Source organism: Psammomys obesus, unplaced genomic scaffold, assembly GCF_907164565.1.
Source record: "Psammomys obesus unplaced genomic scaffold, mPsaObe1.curated_primary_1811, whole genome shotgun sequence".
Classification (NCBI taxonomy): domain Eukaryota; kingdom Metazoa; phylum Chordata; class Mammalia; order Rodentia; family Muridae; genus Psammomys; species Psammomys obesus.
In genome coordinates this window covers 47,251-67,406 of record NW_026590425.1, presented here as the reverse complement: position 1 = coordinate 67,406, position 20,156 = coordinate 47,251, and the positions used below count along the sequence as shown (strand labels likewise).

General features: G+C 40.5%; 2 pseudogenes; both read right to left on the bottom strand.

Annotated features, from left to right (window-relative positions):
- Positions 1-567: 567 nt before the first annotated feature.
- LOC129676816 (vomeronasal type-1 receptor 3-like) lies at positions 568-1,495 on the bottom strand (annotated as a pseudogene).
- A 10,187-nt stretch (positions 1,496-11,682) lies between these two features.
- Positions 11,683-14,652, bottom strand: LOC129676815 (olfactory receptor class A-like protein 1; annotated as a pseudogene).
- Between the last annotated feature and the right edge of the window lie 5,504 nt (positions 14,653-20,156).

Genomic DNA, 20,156 nt, shown 5'->3' with positions numbered 1-20,156 from the left:
ATGGTGGTAGCCAAATCAGTTTTACAAACCCTGGTTAACAAAATTTTCTCAGTGATGGAGGGGTGGCTCAGATATTAAGAGCACTGGCTGTACTTCCAGAGGACCCAGGCTCAATTCCTAGCAACTACATGTTGTTTCAGAACCATCTGTCAAATCAAGTTAGCTACAAGGCATTTGATGATCTCTTCCAGCCTCTATAGGCCTCATGTGTGCATGTGCTACACAGACATAAATGCAGGCAAACTATTCACACACAGTAAATTAATATAAAAGTAAAAGTGTACACAAATAAAGTTTTGTAAAAAGAATAGACAGTGGAGAATGAAGTTTCTATATCACTGAAATTTGCAAAGACCATTCTCAATGCAAGGCTTGAATCATCAAGATTATTGTTTGAGAATAAACACATGCTTTAATTGCTGTGTGGAATTTTGTCTTACCGACAATATTGCAGAATTGAAAGTGTCTTCCCATTTGTTGAACATATAAATGAGAGAGACATTTTCTCAATTTCTCCCATGCCAACACTCAACCAGAAGCCTATTCCTGTGAATCAAAACAAGGGGGCTAACAGTGGAATAACCAAGGGTCAGAATTTCTCGGAGAGTATTTGCCATCAAAGTATTGTTCCCTGAAGAGAGACTTAAAAATAGAGAGAGAGCACAATCTGTCCAGTAGAAGAAAACAAAACAGAGCATGAGAAGGAGGACACTTTGAGCAGCTCTCAGCTCAGGGGGAGTTCTGCAGAGCTCCTTGGAGTTCTGAAGGTAGAGGACATTCTGATGGTGCTTGTGGAGAAGAAATATGATGGAGCCACTGGCCCCTCCCATAGCAGCCTGAAACACTGCATCTCTCAGGACCATGAGAGGGAGAAAAATCCATTTCCTTTTCTGACTTGGTAGCATAAAATAACAATAGTTGTCATCACTCAGAACCTGTGATGTATTCATTCTTATATTTGTGGTAGAATGGATTAGGTTTACACTTATTAAACAATTGAGTATCCAAAAGACTGAGAAGAATGGAAGGACGTGCCATGCAGACTTTGGCCTGAGCCTCCTCCACCCAGATGCTTTGGGACTGATGATGATGGCCTGGACCACAGTGAGGAGACTGCTGGTGCAGATGGAGAGACCACGGGCCATTCTCTCCAGGTAAACAATGATCTTACAGCCTATGTCATCCAGGAAGTTTATCAATCCAAAAGCTGCAATTGTCCTTGGCAATCCTTTTGCAAGAAGGATTATGATGTTTGTAAAAGCTAAGTGGATGAGAATAAGGTGTATGGTTATCTTCTCAGGGGCTCCCCATAAACTGAACATGTAATTCACAGAAACAGACATGTTCCCCAGAATGCCAAACACAGTCATGGAGAGGAAAACTATTTTCTTAATAAACTTCAAACCCATTTCTTCCTTCCTGGTATATAAGATGAGATGCAAATACATTTTAAAGAAAGCATCAATAATGCTAGACATGAATCTGAACAGCACATTTTTCATAATAGCATTTTCTGGTGTTCAAGAAACAGTGGTGGACACACGTACTGTTGCAGATTAGGTTCCTGAAATTCCCTCGCCCCTTTTTTTCCTATGGGCACTGGGTTATAATGTCTGATCTGACAGGTGTTTGATAACTGCTATTCAAATCTAAAGATTTAAAGAAGATTTTTTTTTTTTAGCTCCACACTAGAAAAACTGACTCGTTCAGCTTTGTGGATGTGTGTTTGTCAGCCTGTCTCTCAGGCTGCATTGATGCATTTATTCTTGTTACCTCTCAGCATACTAAATTGAACTCCAAGTTCCTTAACCAAAATTTCTCCCTCTGTTTCTTATTCTATTTTATCGTATTTCCTCACCCAATTCCCAAAGCCTGAGGTTCTTGATGAATCTGTCTGACTTCCTCACATCACACAGGTACTGGGAAACCCTCCTAGTTAACACCTGTGATATCTCTGAGGTCTAGTAACTTTATCTTCCATATTAGTCCATCTTTGTTTGATGTTGTGCTCTTAATTGCATCTTTATTAGCATAACAATTTATTTACCTGGATTTGACTTCAATGTTTTGTATCTTCAATTTCTACATCTTCATATTTAAAGTTTTTGTATTTATTGTTCTGTGATTTTACTCCATATAAATATTCACTAGATATTTTTTAAGGTAGCCCTCAACGTCAAGTCAAACTGGATAAAAATTTCTAGACAGTTAAATATTAATCACCAAAAGATATGCTGAAATTTTCACATAACCATCAGGTTAATTTTTGTTTGTTTCTCTTTTGCCTTGTTCTTTTTGAGACAGTCTCTAACGTCCATGAGGCTGGTCTTGAACAATTTTATTGTCTCAGTCTCTCTACTGCTAATGTTACAAGAGTGTATCATTATGCTTGTCTCAATATTTGAGAAAAATTGTTGAGACTAAATGTTCTATATTTCAAAAAATTCTTTGAAAAAGGTAAAAAGTCAACCACACGCAAAGACCCACCTGGAGCTCTGTCATGGTACTTGAGCCGGGAGGATGGATATTAATGCCTCAGCATTTCTACTCCATTTCCATATCTCCAGGAACTAGTTTCTGATCTCTCTGGAGCCAGGTACAAGCCTTGTCAGTGTCAGAAGGAGGAACCAAGTGGAGGACTCAAAGCTCACAGAGCCTCTCAACCACTCCTGGGCTCAGTCAGAGAGAGACTTCAGCTTTAATGAAACTCTCCATGGCACAGCTGAGGATATCTTACCTCCATGGACTCCCCTGGACCTCTGTGGTGCAGACAGGCTCTGGAGCAGCTCTGGGAAGGTGACACTTGCTGGGTCATATTTGTATTGTCTGGACTTGTGGGTCCCTTGGCTGCCATCAGGTACTGTGGACTTCAAGTTTCATGTTGTCACAGTGTCAGGGGAAGGAAGGCCTCTGCAGGGCCTCAGTCCCTGAAGTACAGCTTCCCTCTCTCCCCACAGTTACTACATATGTTTTGCTCAGAAGTTATTTCAAGCTTAATTAGGATCTAGTTATTTGAGAGGACAGACGTGCGGTGAGAAAATGAACACTAACAAAGTTTCTGAATATTGAGCTTCCCCATTTCCTGACTTCTTTGACTTTCCCAAAGTGCCAGCCTGTGTGACTGATGGGAGCCAAGGCTCTTCCTTCTCTTTCTTAAATCTCCTTTTAGACAATAGTAGAATAAAAGATACTCAGCATAGACGATTCTGATTTCTGAGCAAGTCCCAGCAATAGTGAAGCCTTTGCCATTATTTGGAATTGTTTCATTCCTGCACATGAATTATCATATGGGAATTGACTATAAATGCCTTATTGGCCTTATTCTGAAAGCAATCCTTACATGCTGTAAAACTTCAAAAACACTTCTCAATCTTATTGTGCCCAGGAGTGGTCTTTCCACATACTTTTTATATAGTTCCTAGGAGGCCCTTCCTACCTGGATACAGCTTGATATAAACAAGTGAGTGTGTAAGGCTGATATTAGAAGTGATAATATCATCATTTTTTGTATGTACAAGCACTATTGGGTTGTCATAGGAGATGAGTTCGAGGTCACTTGTCTTTTTGTGCACCCTGTGTAATTGTGTCTCCATACATTTAGGTGCAGTTGACACATAAGAATTTAATGCTTCTTCTGTGTATGAAAGGACAGCTTTTTGAGGAAACTATAATTTCCATAACTTTCTACCAAATGGGGAAATCCCAGTGCAGAGAAACTAAGCCATACAGTACACATGTCAGGGTGGATAGAAATTAAAAATTAAGAATTGTTGGCCAAAGAAGCCTGTAGGAATTCCCAAACAACCCAGGATATCACAAGCCTTTGCTCCCCACAAATGGGCAGCAAGTCTCCATTGCTGAAGATAACATCTACACAACTGATTAAAGATGGAGAATTTGTGTTGTGGCTAAATAAAGCATTCACCTCTAGGTTCCAGTATCCTCGGTAGAGGAATTTACTCTGCATGCTATCAAAAGAGAAACATAACCATCAAGCCAGAATCAAACCCTTTACTAAAATGGTGTCCTGCTTACAAAATATGCTAGGGCAATGGTGGCACAAATATGGTGGGAATAATCAACCGATAGCTGATTTGACTTAAGACCCACTCCAGGAGATTGAACTCATATTCAACATTGCTTGGATGACCAAGAACTTGGAACTAGATAGCTCAGGGATCTAGAGTAAAACCAGTTAGTTTGGCTAAGGGTTTTTCTATCTTATTGATTTTCTCAAATAACCAGCTCTTGGTTTCATTGATTCTTTCAATTGTTCTCTTTGTTTCTAATGTATCGATTTCAGCCCCGAGTTGGAATATTTCCAGCTGTCTACTCCTCTTGGGTCATTTGCTTCTTTTTTTTCTTTCTTTTCTCTTTTTTTTCCTGCTTTCAAGTGTGCCATTAAGTTGCTTGTAGGAGATCCCTCAAATTTCTTTCTGAAGGCACTTAGTGCTATGAACTTTCCTCTTAGCACTGCTTTCATTGTGTCCCATAAGTTAGGGCAAGTTGTACCTTCATTTTCATAAACTTCTAGAAAGTCTTTAACTTCTTTATTTATTTCCTCCCTAATCCAGCTGTTATTGAGTAGAGAATTGTTCACTTTCCATGTGTGTGCAGGCTTCTTGTCATTTATGTTATATTGTTGAAGTCTAGTTTTATACCATGGTGGTCTGATGTGATAAAAGGGATTATGTCAATCTTCTTGTATCTGTGAAGGCTTACATTGTGCCTGATTATATGGTCAATTTTGGTGAGGGATCCATGAGGTGATGAGAATAAGGTGTACTCATTTTATTGGGGTGAAAGGTTCTGTAGACATCTATTATGTCCATTTAATTTAAGACCTCTGTACGTGTCAGTATTTCTCTGTTTAGCTTCTGTCTCAATGTCTGTCCCTTGGTGAGAGTGGGATATTGAAGTATCCCACTATTAAGGTGTTGGGGGCAATGTGTGATTTAAGCTTTAGTAATGTTTCTTTGACAAATTCATGAGCCCTTGTGCTTGGTGCATAGATATTCAGCATTGTAATGTCTTTCTGGTGGATTTTCACTTTGATGAGTATGAAGTGTCCGTCTCCATCTCTTTTGATTAACTTTGGTTAAAAGTCTGTTTTATTAGATATTAGGATGGCTACTCCTAATATCTAATAAAATGCTTGCTTACTAATGTCCAGCTTGCTTCTTGTGTACGTTTGCTTGGAAAACCTTTTTTTTTTCAGCCCTTTACTCTGAAGTAGTGCCTATCTTTGTTGCAGAAATGTGTTTCTTAAATGCAGCACAATGTTGGATCCTGTTTCCACAACCAATCTGTTAGTCTGTGTCTTTTTATTGGAAAGTTGAGATCATAATGTTGATAGATATTAATGACCAATGATTCTTAGTTCTTTTATTGTGGAGTTGGTGGTGACTGTGTGTTTGTGTGCTTGTTTTCTTTTGCTTTTTTATAGTGAAGGTATCTTTATCCTGTGTTTTCTTGATTGTAGTTGATCTCGTTGGATTGGAGTTTTCCTTCTAAGATCTTTTGTAGGGCTGGATTTCTGTGTGTATATTGTTTAAATATAGATAAGTCACAGGATAGTTTGTTTTCTCCATCTATGTTGATTACAAACTTTGCTGGGTATAGTAGTCTGGTTCACCACATTTGAGGAACTGTATTAAAGGGTTGAAGCATTAGAAAGATTGAGAACCAGTGCTTTAAAGCAGCCTAATTATCTAAATCAACATTAATCGCCAAAGCTCCTATGAATTCACAGAGACTTAAGCAACATGCATGGGGACTGCACGGTTAAGCACTGAGTCTTCTGCAAAATGGGATGGCTTTCAGTTTAGTGTTTTGATTGGATTCCTGACTGTGTAATTGAGTGGGCCTCTGATTCTTGTGCCTTCTTTTATGCTCCGTTCCTTCTTGGCTTGCCTTGTCCAACTTTGATGTGATACTTTTAGTTTTATCTTATATTTTATTTTGTTATATTTGAAAAATGAATGAAAACCTGGCCAACCGGGTAAAGGTTAACAGTTAGATCATACCTGATGAGAGAGAGAAAATCAGTTTTGTCCAATAGAGTGAGAACATGTATACCAACCACTCCAGGATAAGCCTCATATTTAGGAGAAGTTGACCAACCTATCAGTGGACTCCAGAGTTTTGTTTTGTCTTGGTGTGTGTGTGTGTGTGTGTGTGTGTGTGTGTGTGTGTGTGTGTGTGTGTGCATGTGCAGTTTGCTTTTATTTTGTTCCAGTTTCCCGAGGGGGGTTCTTTCGTTCTTTTTCATTTTGGATGTGGTCTCATTTTGTTTTCTTTGTTTCGGTGGATTTTGTTATTATATTGCTTTTTTTTATTTTCTGAGAAAGAACTTAAAGTTAAGAGGATAGGGAGGGTAGAGGATAAAGAAGATCTTAAGGGATGGAAAGAATTGGATCAAAATATGTTTAAATTTAAAATTATTCCAAATAATTAAAATGTAGTAATAATTGAAAGAAATTTAAAGATCAAATAATCATCTCTCATCCAACAAGGAGCACTTTCTTCTTTTGTCTGTTACTTTGGTTAGAGAACGTCTACACATCTTCTTTCTTTGGAATATGAAGACAGCTAGAGCAATTTAAAGCTTCTGATGCTCTGACTAGCTTATTCAATAAAAACAGGAAATATCAGAAGGACAGAACTCTTCATGCAGCTTCCACTCAGGAGTTCTGTAGAGAAAGTTGGTCACCACAGATAGACGACACGCTGGGGGTCACTGGTGACCTCCATTATGTCCCTCAGGCTGAGCTCATATAAAGGATGTTCCCTTGTTACAGAGTGGCACTTAGATGAACAGACCCTGGCTGGGGAGATGGCTCAGTGTTTAAAGTGCTCTTCTTCCAAGTGTGAGTGTCACCTCACTTCAGTGCCTGGTGGAATTAAGCTTGTATCTCTACCCTAGAGGAAGTTGAGGAGTGAGATTAACCATTTTGATGTGGTCTGTGTGTGACTGTAGGAAAGAAACCCAGCATTACCACAAGATATGAAATACTTGAGCTACAATCTCAGCTGTTGTTCTTTTTAAAAATATCTTTTTAAGTACACAATAATAGAAATTCACAATTATGAAAGATAAAGGTCAATGAATTTGAAATAAAGTAACAGATTACTACTGTATCAGAATACAGACATACACAATACAGAAACAGAACAGCACAACTAACCCCGAGGCTCATTATTCGTTTGTACAATCTCACATTAGCATCTTTCCTGTAAGTTATGAATGACAAGATGTTTATTTTTATGATTTGTGAGAATACTGTATATTAACAGATATTTTAGGAATGACTTCTCGACCTGACTTGGACTCCTGGGACCTACATGCTGAAAGAAGAGACTGGAACCAACTTCTGATTGTCCTCTCACTTCCACATTCCTGGCACTGTACTTGAGTGTCCAATGCTCATACAAAGTAAATAAATAAGTAAAATTAAAAAAAGAATGGCTTCTCTATTTTCTGCTGGTGACAGGCTTCAGATCTAACTCTTCCATATGGATACCCTGAAACCACAAATTATGTAATTAAATTATAAACTTTCTCAGGGGTTAGGGGTGGAGCGTGTCCCCCTGCAAGTTCACAAACAATGCTGTTATGAAGTAAACACACATGTCATATAATTATTTGCAGACTCTCTGAGGATGGCAGGGGGAGATATTCCTAGATAGAGACTGGTTCATAAGTACATGCATATGTCGCTAGCACTGAAACTGGGAAGAGCCTTCCAACTTTAGACCATTTTGACTCCCGCCAATAGAGGATGAGGATCTCAGGCAACTTACTTTCCTTTCTACAGTATGATTTTTCTAGAGTTTCCAATGTTTAACTACATTTATCTGGAAATAGTTTTAAATTGCTAAAATTGAGTTAGGGCAAACTTTCATAGAATTGTCCAAACTGATGTATTTGTATCTTGAGTTTGGTGTTCAAGTCTCTCCACATTTCTGTGTTTGCTGGTGGGTGACAGCATTAATGTTATCATATTTATAGCCTCCCTTTCGTTGTTCAAACAAAACAGGCTGAAATTAGGGCAGGAAGACCCCTTAAAAACCCTTAGTGCACTTCCAGCGTCAGGTAGAAACTGGGCTCTGGCTTCCCAAGTCCTCAGTTTCCTTTCAGAGAGTCTCTTCTACTGCGTATGTCCTCACCCCTAACAAAACCTTCATCATGCCTTCCGATTCTGGCTGCTATGTCTGACATTCTTTTCCCGGCCTCTACATTTTTTTTAACTGACAGAGAAATTAACTCAATCAAGACCGTAGACAGTAATGTGATGACTAAAGAAACTCCATTTTGTGCTGGGCATCCATCATGCTAAACACTAGCTATTTTTGTTTGTTTATTTTGTTTTCTGACTTCAGTCCCTGAAGATACTCTCCCAATAATCCTAACCTAGGGATTCTCCCCACCCATAAATGCTCAGCTGTGACCATATACTTGTGATGAAATGAGTAACTGCCTTTTGTCTTCTGTAACCTGCTTATGATATAGACATTCAAGGACTGTTTTGAATTTGCTTTGACTGTGTAATCCTGCCAGAGCAGAACAGCTCTTGGCTTGTGCAGGTGCTCAAGGTCTTCTTGTGTTTTTACCTTTAAATATCCTTCCCTCTCTCACCTATGCACGGCAATTTTAAGTCTGGCTCAGTGATTTTCGTCCTGGTAGCAGCTTCAATAAATTTTAGTCCATATGGATCTGTGGCCTTTTCACAAACTGTATATAACTGTAACAGCAGCATAATGTAATCAATGCCCATAATACAGGCAGTTCCAGATCTGACTATGCTACTGATTTCTGTGATTTAGTAGATAGATTTGGAACTCATCAGAAAGTTAAAAGATCCAAAAAAGAAATAACTAGGCAAGAACTTGATATGTAGTCTGTGGTTGAAGCTTTCTCCAAGGGGTGGTCCTGGGACTGATGGTGACAGCCTGGACCACAGTATAATGACAGGCAGAGCAAGTGGAACCAAGGGGATGAAAAATTATATATAATATGGAATAAAAAATATAAGATATGTATATAAGATGCCAGAATTTACTCGGTCAGATTTAAAATAGTAACAAGAAGTGAATCACAGGGGGCATCTGAGCAGCCAGCATGTTACTCTGTCCTTGACTCTTTGAGCTTCACCCGTTGGAGTAGTTTCACCATAGCTGTCTCTCACTGGGGGCCATATCTGGTAGTGGCAGGCACTTCAGTAATCCCAGTAAGCTCCAGAGGCCTGGAAGTATCCTAAGGAGCTGCTAGTTCTGCTCTCAGCAAAGGACCCAGCCCCAGCAGCCACAACAGAGCAAATCTACTCAGAGACAAGAGGGAAGGCAAAGCAAGCACAGGGCAGGACGATCTTTGATCTTTTCTCTGACATACCCTTTTAACTGGGCTCTTCCCGTTAGGGGCCTTGCTCAGTTGGGATGGATCTTCCCACATCAGTCAAGCTAGAACGACTTGTAGAGGACTTTTAATCCTGCATCATGTCTGCCTTTGGTACACAGCTTTAATCCCTCTGGCTGGAATAAGGTTAGTTTGTGAAGGAAGCAGCATGTATGAAAGTGACCTCTGTTATGATGAATCAGAGAAAGATTTGACAGAGTGAGTCAGAGATAAGACATGCGCAAGTCCTCATGAGAACAGGCAGGAAAGAGAAGCTACTTGACAGTGTCATGGAGAGAGTGCAGTGGGGCTCAGCTCAGTTCGTTGGCACTACACGCCGTTCCTTCAGTTCATGCAGTCAGCACACTTCTGTTTGTGGAGTTCAGAGGCAGTTCTTCCCGAGCAGAGCAACTGTGTCAGAAGCCGAGTGGAGCCAGTTTGAATTAGCCAGTTTGGAAAGGATTTTGAGCCAGAACAGCTGTTTTGAAATAACCATAGTTCAGAAAGAGCTAGAAAGGGAGAATTTATTCAGCAGTAAGTCTCAGAAGTTGAAATATTCTAGGCCAAGGTTAGGAAGAGGGAGGCTAAAAACAGAAACATTCCAGGTCTGAGCTTGCAGAGGACTAGATTGTAAGGAGGCTGGAACGTCTAGGACTAGGTCTAGGTCCGTGGACAGTCAGAACTGGGATAGAAATGCTCTGGGCTCAGTCCAAGCCATGCTTTTGGAAAGCTTGAAGACAGCTTTTATCTCATCACTTCATCTGAAGAAATAAAAACAATATTTACAAGAACTCTTCAGGGTGAGCTTCCCTTCTGAAGCAATTCTAATTAGTGACAGGTTGACAAAGAAACTCAGCACAATATTATCCTTTAATCTATTTTATCAAAACATTAAGAACCTAGTTTATGTCATTGAAGAGCAGTATTACAGAGATTCACAGCCTGGCCTATCTCTCGCTTTGCTCTGGAGAGTTTCAGTTCTTGGCCCAGGGAAGGAGCTCAGGCAGCCTTGGCTCCCCTCCAGGCACAGTACTCAGCTGCAGACAGAGCAGTTCAACCCACTCTCTGCAAAAACTTCTGGGGTTTTTTTGGTTATCCTGGGGAGGACTGTAGGGAGCTGATGGGCAGCTTTGGTGGTCCTGTGTCCCCTCAGGAGTGGCACTCACACAGCTCAGAGCAAACAGGAACCTCCCTGAGACAATTTCAGTGCATAGTGTATTAAGGATATCCTTGGGATATCTGGACTCTTTTGGAACTCCTTGGCCAGAGGCTATGGTGATCAAAAGGCTCCCAATGTCTTGCCACTTGACATGGCCATGTGATCCTGGTTCCAACAAGTAGATCGTTCTACACCCTAGAACTTTGGTTTCCTTGTCCTCAGCTGGACAGGATACACCTGCACAGCATCAAGGAAGGTGGAGTCAGGGAGCAAGGAATTCTAGCAAACACCACGATATTCACTGTAGGCCATAGTGAGTGGCTTAGACCAAGCAGAAGAATCTCCAGTGTTAACAATCTGTCATCAAGCCTGTAAGACCTAAGTGTGCCCATGAGGTCCTAGTCAGAAGCATAGTCTCCTGATTTGTGATGGCACCTTTGAGAGGGCCTGTTTCCCAGTGTCTTATCGTGTTACTTTAAGGTCTAACTTCATTATAATTGTCCCATTGAATCAACACTAGTTTTCTTAGCAGTTTTGGAACCTACCAATATCAAACAATTATTGACCCAATGTGCCTTGCTGTGGTGATTTCATTTATCTTACTGTCATCTTTGCTCTTCAAGCTCAACTAAGATAAAAGTCATCTCCTCGATTCTACCTACCCTATCTTGTTTTCCTATTCTGTTTTTTTGGGGAAATTGAAATACTGACTTTTGCCAGAAGCTTAATTCCAGTATTTTTGTCAGTGATAATGAGACGCTTACAGTCACATGATAGAGATACTAGCATGGGAAGATGCTATGAATCTACTTTCCACCTCCTCAAAATCCTGTAAGAAGATTGACTGGTGCCAGACTTATTAAGAAAAGGAACTCTATTATCATAATATTTACTTTAATATGTGTATATTACAACATTTAGGCAAATGGTAGCTTGTTGGGGAATGCCTGTCATCACAGAATTTGGGATGCAGAAGCAGTTCAAGATTAGCCTTTGCAGCATACTGACTGCTAAGTCAGCCTATGCTACATAGCAAATATTATGTTCCCATCTCTAATATTTATCATGGCAAACCAGTTTACAAAGTACATCTCTTTAGCTCATAGAGAATAGATGTGCAATGTAATTTTTACTCTTCTCTGTGAGCATGTAAGACATTAGGAACAGGTACATCTTTGAAATCAAAACAGAGCGGGTGTTCTAAACATAGCCAAGTTCTAAAAATGTTTTAATATTTAGTTAAATAGAATAATATGTCACTGTAAAACCTGTGTAGGAGTAGAGAATAAAATCTACCCACTAGAAGAAGAGGAAGCAGGCTTTAGAATGAGAACAGTCCATATAGCTCTGATTTCTGTAGAGGAACTGTTTACAAATCTGGAGTTGTAATGGAGAGGACATGCTTGGGATGATTATACAGGTGGAGAGCCATGGACTTGTCTTGTTTTGTGTTTTCCTGCTGTGAAGAGATACCCTGACCATAGCACCTATTATAAAGGACAGCATTTGATTGGGGCTGGCTTACAGATTCAGAGGCTTAGTTCATTTATAGTCACAGTGAGAGACATGGAGGAATGCAGACAGACATGGTGCTGGAGCAGGAGCTGAGAGTTCGACATCTTGATCCACAGGCAGCAAAAGGAGACTGTGTGCCACACTTGGCCTAGCTTGAGTGTAGGAAGCCCACACCCACAGAGACACATTTCCTCAAACAAGGCCACACATTCTAATAGTGTCTCTCCCTATTGGCCACACATCTAAACACACGATTCTATTGGGGCCATACCTATTCAAATCACCACAGACATACTGCTTCAGCTCATCAGACTCTGAAAGATGATATCACTAAGAGTCATGAAAGAGAGAAAATCCACTTGGTAATATGTCTGGTTGGCAGCATATAGCAATGGTCACTGAATGTTCTAGCTACAGACTTGTTCAATCCATTGCCTGATTGGTCTAGCAGAGCCAGTTGAACATTAACAGTCCAAAAGGAAAGGAGAAAAGGAAGAACTTGCCATGCCTTCTGTCGTTTGAACTTTGTCTAAATGTTAGTCCTGAAACTAATGGTGGCAGCCTAGATCATGCTGAAGAATCAGGTGGTACAGATAAAAAAGGTCCCATGACTTTCTTGCCAGATAAACCCGAACTTTACAGCCAACATCTCTTAGTAAATTTCTGATATAAAACACTGTGGTTACAGCTCTGATTAGTGCTACAAACAAGATTAGAAAATGCCAACTGGATGAAAATAAAGCCTTTTTCTCAGTCCAAGGAAGAAGTATACATGCTTCTCACAAACATTAGGATATTCCCCTCAATTTTGGGTCCATTAAGAGAAACATTGTCTGGATAATGTTTTCCAATGTATCTACTGACTTTATGCACAACACTAGAAAAAATGATTTGAGGAACACATGTAAGATTTTCTGTTTCTTTTGATAAAAAGATAGGTGTCAGTTATATAAACACGTGTTGCTTTCTTTGATATTGCCTGCTGATGTTATTTATTTTTCTGGTTTGTCTGTTTTTTGTCCCTTTTGAAGTGATGATAGCTATATTCAGGGCATAAACTTCAGTTTTTCTGCCTTTTACAAAGATCTTTTTTCTTTCTTTCTTTCTTTCTTTCTTTCTTTCTTTCTTTCTTTCTTTCTTTCTTTTTTTCTTTCTACCCTTTGTGTGTCAAGTTCACATGAGCATGACTTTTCCAGACAAAGCAAGGTGTCACTTTGGCATTTTCAGGTCAAGACAGTGTTATCATAACAGGCTCCTTCCTTTTCCCTCATCTCACCCAGTATGACCTCAGGCTACAGGCTAAGTTGCTTCATCTGATCTTCTTCTCTGCCCCATCACTCAAATGGTTGTTGAACTAATAAAAAGCTTGCAGCTCCTCAGAAAGTTTTGTTTGGACAAGTGGACCATGCATGGTGGGGACTTAGAACCAATGCTCCTAAGTAGCCCATAGGGAGTTAGTCTCCAAGTGGTTTCTCTAGTAAGAGGAGCAGGGGCTGTCTCTGGCAAGTACTCAGAGGTGAGCTCTTTGATCACCTCCCCTTGAGAGGTAAGCAGCTTTACCAGGCCACAAGGGAAGACAATGCAACCAGTGCTGATGAGCCCTGATGGGCTAGGGTTAGAGGGAATGGGAGGTTGACCTCCTCTATCAGTGGACTATGGAAGGGCATAGGGGGAGAAGAGGGAGGATGGGTAGGACTGGGAGGAAATGAGGGAGGAGGCCACAGCCAGGATACAAAGTGAATAAATTGTAATAAATTAATAAAAAAATCACTCACTAATAGAGGGATGGGGTTTTGTAACATTCAAGTGTGCTGTGAGGATTCAGTGTAGTAAAGGCACATAGAGCTTAGAACAGCGTTAAGTGCCAAAATGCTCTGAGAGCAATTGTTCTATGAGTTTGTGTCATGTCAGCTTCTCCCACAAGTCTCTGTAATTGCATGGTGTTTGGACTCTTGGACTCTTGATGAGAAAATGACAGAAACTGTAAAACCATAACAAAGAAGAGCAAAGTCCCCCATTCTGAGAAGTTTAAAGGACACCGGACATAACTTACTGTTAGGCAGATCCTTTTACTCCTGTAAGGACAAAACACAAACGGGAAACTGCAAGAAAAGCTTCCCCACACTAAAGCTGAAATTTCAGTCCTCGTCTCCTGTACTTGTTTGCTCATTACAGAGCATCTCTGGCCCAGTGCACCACACACAGCAGCACTCGGCTCCTTCTGGGACATGGAAACAATTCTGGATGAGAGCTGGGAAATGAGAGACTGCTTTATGTCTGCATCTTGTCACCTTCCTCTTTCATAGTAGCAGAGGACTCCATATCCTTCTCTTCAATCACCTCTCCTAACATCCCAACCTCATAGCATCTCTGTCAAAGTGAAAGACAGCTTCAGTCCACAGTGACATGAAGGACACTCACCTGTGGAGTCTGTGCAGGGTTCAGGGTGGGCGTCCTCACAGTACAGCAGATACTCTTTATCATCCCTGAGCCCTGTGCCCACAGCAACTGTCAGTGCTGATAGGATGTCACCATGGGAGTTTGGATTCTCCAGGGGAAAAGGGTTCCTTCTGCACATCAGCATTCTGGACACTAGCTCTGACCTCTCCTTGGTATCCTGTCATTTCCTGAGCCAGAAACTTCCGGGTCCTAATTACAGTGCCTGTGGTGACAAGGAGAACTGTGAAGATGAAAGCACCATGAGGTTTCTCACTGCTGTACATTTCAATACTTTATTCCCAAAGTCAGAAACTTAATTGGTAGAAACTTCTCAGAAACTGGAGGGGCTGGTCCTTGAGCATTTGAAACAAGTTCCATGTTATTGCTAGAACAATATCAATAACGGAAGAGAGGTGGTCTGTATGTTTAAGAGTACATGCTGCTCTTGTACAAGATCTATGTTCTATTCTCGGTATGTACATGTTGTTTCAAAATCATCTGTACCTTCAATTTCAGGAGACCCCATGCCCTCTTCTGACCTCCATGGGCATCAGTCACACACATTGTGCATAGACAAAACACACTTGAGATAAAGTGAATAAAGACAGGGGTACCCACCATCTTCACTCACAATGAAAAGTGCTTGAATTGTTTGCCTCAGCAGAAAAGCAAAACAGAAAAGGGGTAGAAATGGGAAGGATGAGATAAAATTATCCTTCATTGAGCTTCTATCTTTATAGAAATAATTGACTATTTGATGAATCACTAAAAAGTAAATTGACAAAATTTACTTGTCAGCACATGGTCTCCTTTACTTGATTTTTCTTTCTTGATCTTTAAAAAGTCAATATACTGTAGTTTGAATATAAGTGCTTTTTTGTTTTTGCATTAGCTTATTTCTAACTATTTTACACTTCCAGTGGCAATCATTTGTGTGTGCACGTTTGTATGTACGTGTTTTAGTGTGCATGCGTGTGTGTGGTCCAGGGTGTCCATGTGTGCACATGTGGATATCAGGGGAGCATGTCAGGCTTTTCCTCTATCACCCTCCACCTTGTGTTTTATAAAGAAGTTTGCTCAATTATCTGAAGCTTGCTATTTCTGGTGGGGTTGATCTGAAGCTTCCATATATTCAAATGTTAATGGCTTGCTCCCCAAGATCCCTAAGAGCAAACTCTCACTTATTGAAATAACATGGTGTAAAACGTGCTTTCTAAATTATTCCTTATTGCCTAAATAAAGTTGCCTAGAGTCTTGACTGGGCAGAGAGAGGTAGGTGGAGCCAAGGTTCCCAGGCTTTGGGAGTTGGAGAGAAAGGTAGCAAGAAGGAGCAGGCCATTATGCATTAATATAAACTAGAAGCATGTGACTGAGAGGAGCTTGTTCTGAGGATTGGCTTTATGGAAAGATGAAGCCCAAATGGAAAATATGCCCAAGTACTTTTATGGGTTTTAGACTGTGAAGTAGACAGTTTAGGGTATTAATATCTGCCCAGCTCCAGTGCATTAAAGCTTATTAAAAATCTAACAGATTTCTGTATCTTTTACTTATATAACAGTGGGCTAAGGAATAACTGTTGCCTTAATAATTATATGAATTAATATTAAATGTTAATAATCACTCAACATATTTCAGCTAAGTGGGATGGCCAGCAAGCTCCTGAGATTTGCCTTTCTCTGCCCTTCAATGCTGTGATACAGACATGTATGGCCATGTCTGATTTTTATATGGGTGTTAGGTGTTTGGCTCAGATTCTTTTGATTTTCACAACAATCACTACATAGCCCTTTTGACCATTTTAATGAAATTGCTTTTCATAATTTCCTTTTCAGAGTTTTCGATATTTTCAGCTGGTTCTTACATGTTGATTTTGTATCTTAAAGTTTTGCAGAATTTTTTTTTTTAATTCTACTAGGTTTGACTTGGAACCTCAAGGTTCATGAACACTTATGTTTCATATCTTCTTTCTGATTTGATGACCCATTTCTCTTTATTGCCTAATTACTCTACCTGAGATTTTCAGGAATGCATTGCAGACACTCTTCTATTTTCTTAGTTTTACAAAAGAAAAGTTCTGTTCACTTTTTACCATTAAGGATGATTCTTTAACCATTCTGGCAGGCAAGTAGACAATCTACACAGAGACAGTGTGGTTGTGCTCATCCTGTGGCTCTCAGACCACTGAAACAGTAGATCTCACTAATTATACCTTCTCCCAGTGGTATGTAGTGAGGCAGGGAAAGGCTGATGCTCTGGCTTCAGCAGAGGAGGAAGTTGCCTCCCAGTGAAAATTTATGGGAAAAATTTGTTGCCCCTTACCAGCTACAGCACTTGGGAGAGTTGGCCCTGTACCTCATCTGGGAAGCCACTGACCAAGGAAGGGTGCTTGAGTGAATTAACCCTGAGGGCTTGAGTGTGGGAGTGCTGACACAGAGAGTAGGGGAGTGAGATGGCCTGAGTTCTGGGGTTATCCTCTTTTTTCCCCTTGCCACCCTCAGTAGTCAAGAGATTTGGCCCTGGGGTCATGAGAGTGGGACAGCCCTACCCTCTTAGTGGCTGTAGTACTCAGGAGAGCTGTCCCTGCATCTAACCTGGGTAACCAGGGAGCTTGTCCTGATGGAGAAGGCATAGGTGAGATAGCCCCAGGGGTGTGAGAGTCAGAGAGCTGGTTAGTCCTCTCATAGGCTTGCCTAGGAGCAATGGGTCCCTTGTCTTGAGTGGGCAGCACAGTGGAGCTGGCTCTGGAGCCATGCATGCTGGTGAGCCAGCCCTGAGTGCTGAAGAGCTGATCTTGCCTTCTGCCAATGGCGACACAGGGTAGTCTAGCCAGAGCAGTGCAGGAGAGCTTGCCCTATCAGTGTGGATGAGAGAGAGCTGGTGGGATGACCAGTGCAGCTCCCACCCGGGCCCAGATTCTGGGCTTGTATCCAAATTTTCTAACATCTGTGAATGGTTGGAATGTGTGGGAGCATCATTCCTTCTGTTCCAAAGCTGCAGGATCTCCATGCCACAGGGCAACAACAGGATAACCAGGAGGAGTCCTGAAGAAGATGAGGATCCAATATTGATGGTGTCGATGGTGTCACAGAAGCCAGAGTTCTTGAACCAGACCAATGACTCACTGCAATGAACATCTGCAAGAGAAGATCTGTGGAAGGATATACTGTGGGACACACTATGAAATACTACAGCTTCCGTGGTAGGATATATTCTATGCTTTTTTGTTATTGTTATCTGTTTATGTTTTATTTGAGGGGATATTGCAAGGGTAAAGCTCAGATATGAGGGCACAGAAAAATGTGCATGACTGAAGTGCATGATGTGAAACTCACAAAGAATCAATAAAATTTACAAAAGGGATATTTTTAGGATTTTTTCTCATAGAACATAGCAAAACACAGGAGTTCTCTAATACTTAATATAATGAAAATGAATATAACAGATATTTTGGTCCAACTTTTCTTCCCATGAAATTTACAATTGTCCAGATGTCCACTTAAGTGAATCAACACAAATGGGCTGCAAGTTGCATATCTAAGATACACAAATTCTTTTATATTTAACATTATTAAATTATGCTGTAGCAAGGAATATGAAAACTGAGAAAAAACAACTTGTCCAATAGAAGAAGAAAAATCATCATCAGAAGAACATTGATTAGTCTCAGCTAAGAGAAAATTGTACAGAGAAAGTCCAGGTTATGAAGGTGGAGGGCATGCTGGTGGGACTGTGGAGAAGAAAGACAGCATAGTCACTGCAATTGCCCTTGACACTCTGGAACAGGAAATCACGTAAGACCATGCTGACTACAAAAATTCATTTTTTTTCCCCTGACATTCTGGCAGTAAATAGCCAGTGTAGTCACTCTTAATAATTTGTGATATATTTTTGTGATGCTTGTTATGGAATGTTGTAGAATGGTAAAAAATAAAAATGATTCCTGTTAAATAATGCTTTGGAAGAGCTCTAGAAGACAAGGCAGGATTGTTCTTGGGTATGATTTCATGCCTACTGTGACAAATATTTACATTCAATTTATAAGACATGTTCATTTTTGTTAAATGTCAGAACATAGCCATAGAACCTAATCTGGTGAAAAGATATGCTGAGTGCTGTGCTTAGTGTACTCTCAATCTGGGTATGGCTTTCTGTCTCGCTTTCATGCTCTCCCAAATATAGTTGACCTGTCCTAAGAAAGTTCAAGGAAAGGGGTGTTCTGTTAACATTTAGTACTTGCTTGTGGACATTTTCCTGAACTCAAACAATCTTCTTCCAGTCATTACTTTCTTTGTTACATTCATTTATAAAAGTACACTGAAATTAACATAAAATTGTCTACAGTGTTAGACTGTAGTTTGCCCCATTCTGTCAAGCCCTCAGATCCCAAGTCTCACAGACTTAGATCTGCATAGGTTGGCAAAGAGGACAGTGGAGTAGAGTAAATTCAGGCTAATCAAGCAACAGAGTAGCCAAAAGAAGAACAACAAGGAAAAGATATTTTATCAACCATTGGGTTTGACTTTCCCAGTCAGGAGTCTGTAGGACTGACCCCCCACATAACAATCAAAGGTGTTCTTCTAAATTCCTTCTTCTAAACCAGTGTAACTCAAATACCCAAACCTGGTTAAGATGCGTGGTATCTACATATATTAGATATATAATATAGGATAATCATACTAAAATCTGTGCACCTAAAGAAGCTAAGCAAGAAGGAGGACCCTGGGTAAGATTCTCAATCCTCATTCAGAAAGGCAAACAGGATGGACATCAGAAGAGAAATAAAACAGAAAACAGGACAGGAGCCTACCACAGAGGGCCTCTGAAAGAGTCTACCCAGCAGGGTATTAAAGCAGATGCTGAGACTCATAGCCAAACTTTGGGCACAATGCAGGGAATCTTATGAAAGAAGTGGGAAATTAGAATGACCGGGAGGGAAAAGTAGAACAACAGAACCAAAATAGCTGGACCCAGAAGTCTCTTTTGAGACTGATACCCTAACCAAGGACCATTCATGGTGATAACCTAGAATTCCTGCACAGATGTATCCCATGGCAGCTCAGTGTCTAAGTGGGTCTCCCAGTAAGGGGAACAGAGGCTGTCTCTGACAAGAACTCAGTGGCTGGCTCTTTGATTACCTCTCCCTGATTGGGAGAGCAGCCTTATCAGGCCACAGAGGAAGACAATGCAGCCAGTCCTGATGAGACCTGATAGGGTAGGGTCAGATGGAAGAGAAGGAGGACCTTCCCTATCAGTGGACTAGGTGAGGGGTAAGGGACAGTGGGATTGGGAGGGGATGAGGAAGGGGGCTGGGATACAAAGTGAATAAATTGTAATAAATTAAAGATAATTTTTAAAAAAGATACAAGAACAAAGAATTCAAACTACAGACCAACATCCTTGATGGACATAGTTTGAAAATTTCTCATTAAAATATCCATAATCTTCCCTTTCTCAGTACTACGACCCTGTATGTATTTAACCTGTGCAAGCCCTGTGTGTCCTGCCACAGTCTATGAGTTCATATGTGCATCAGTCCTGTTGTATCATGAAGAAACTGTTTTCCTTGGAGTCATCCATAATCTCTGTTTTTCATGGACTCCCACCCCAACCAAGAAGCTGTCTGCAACTGGTACCTAGTATAAAAGGAAT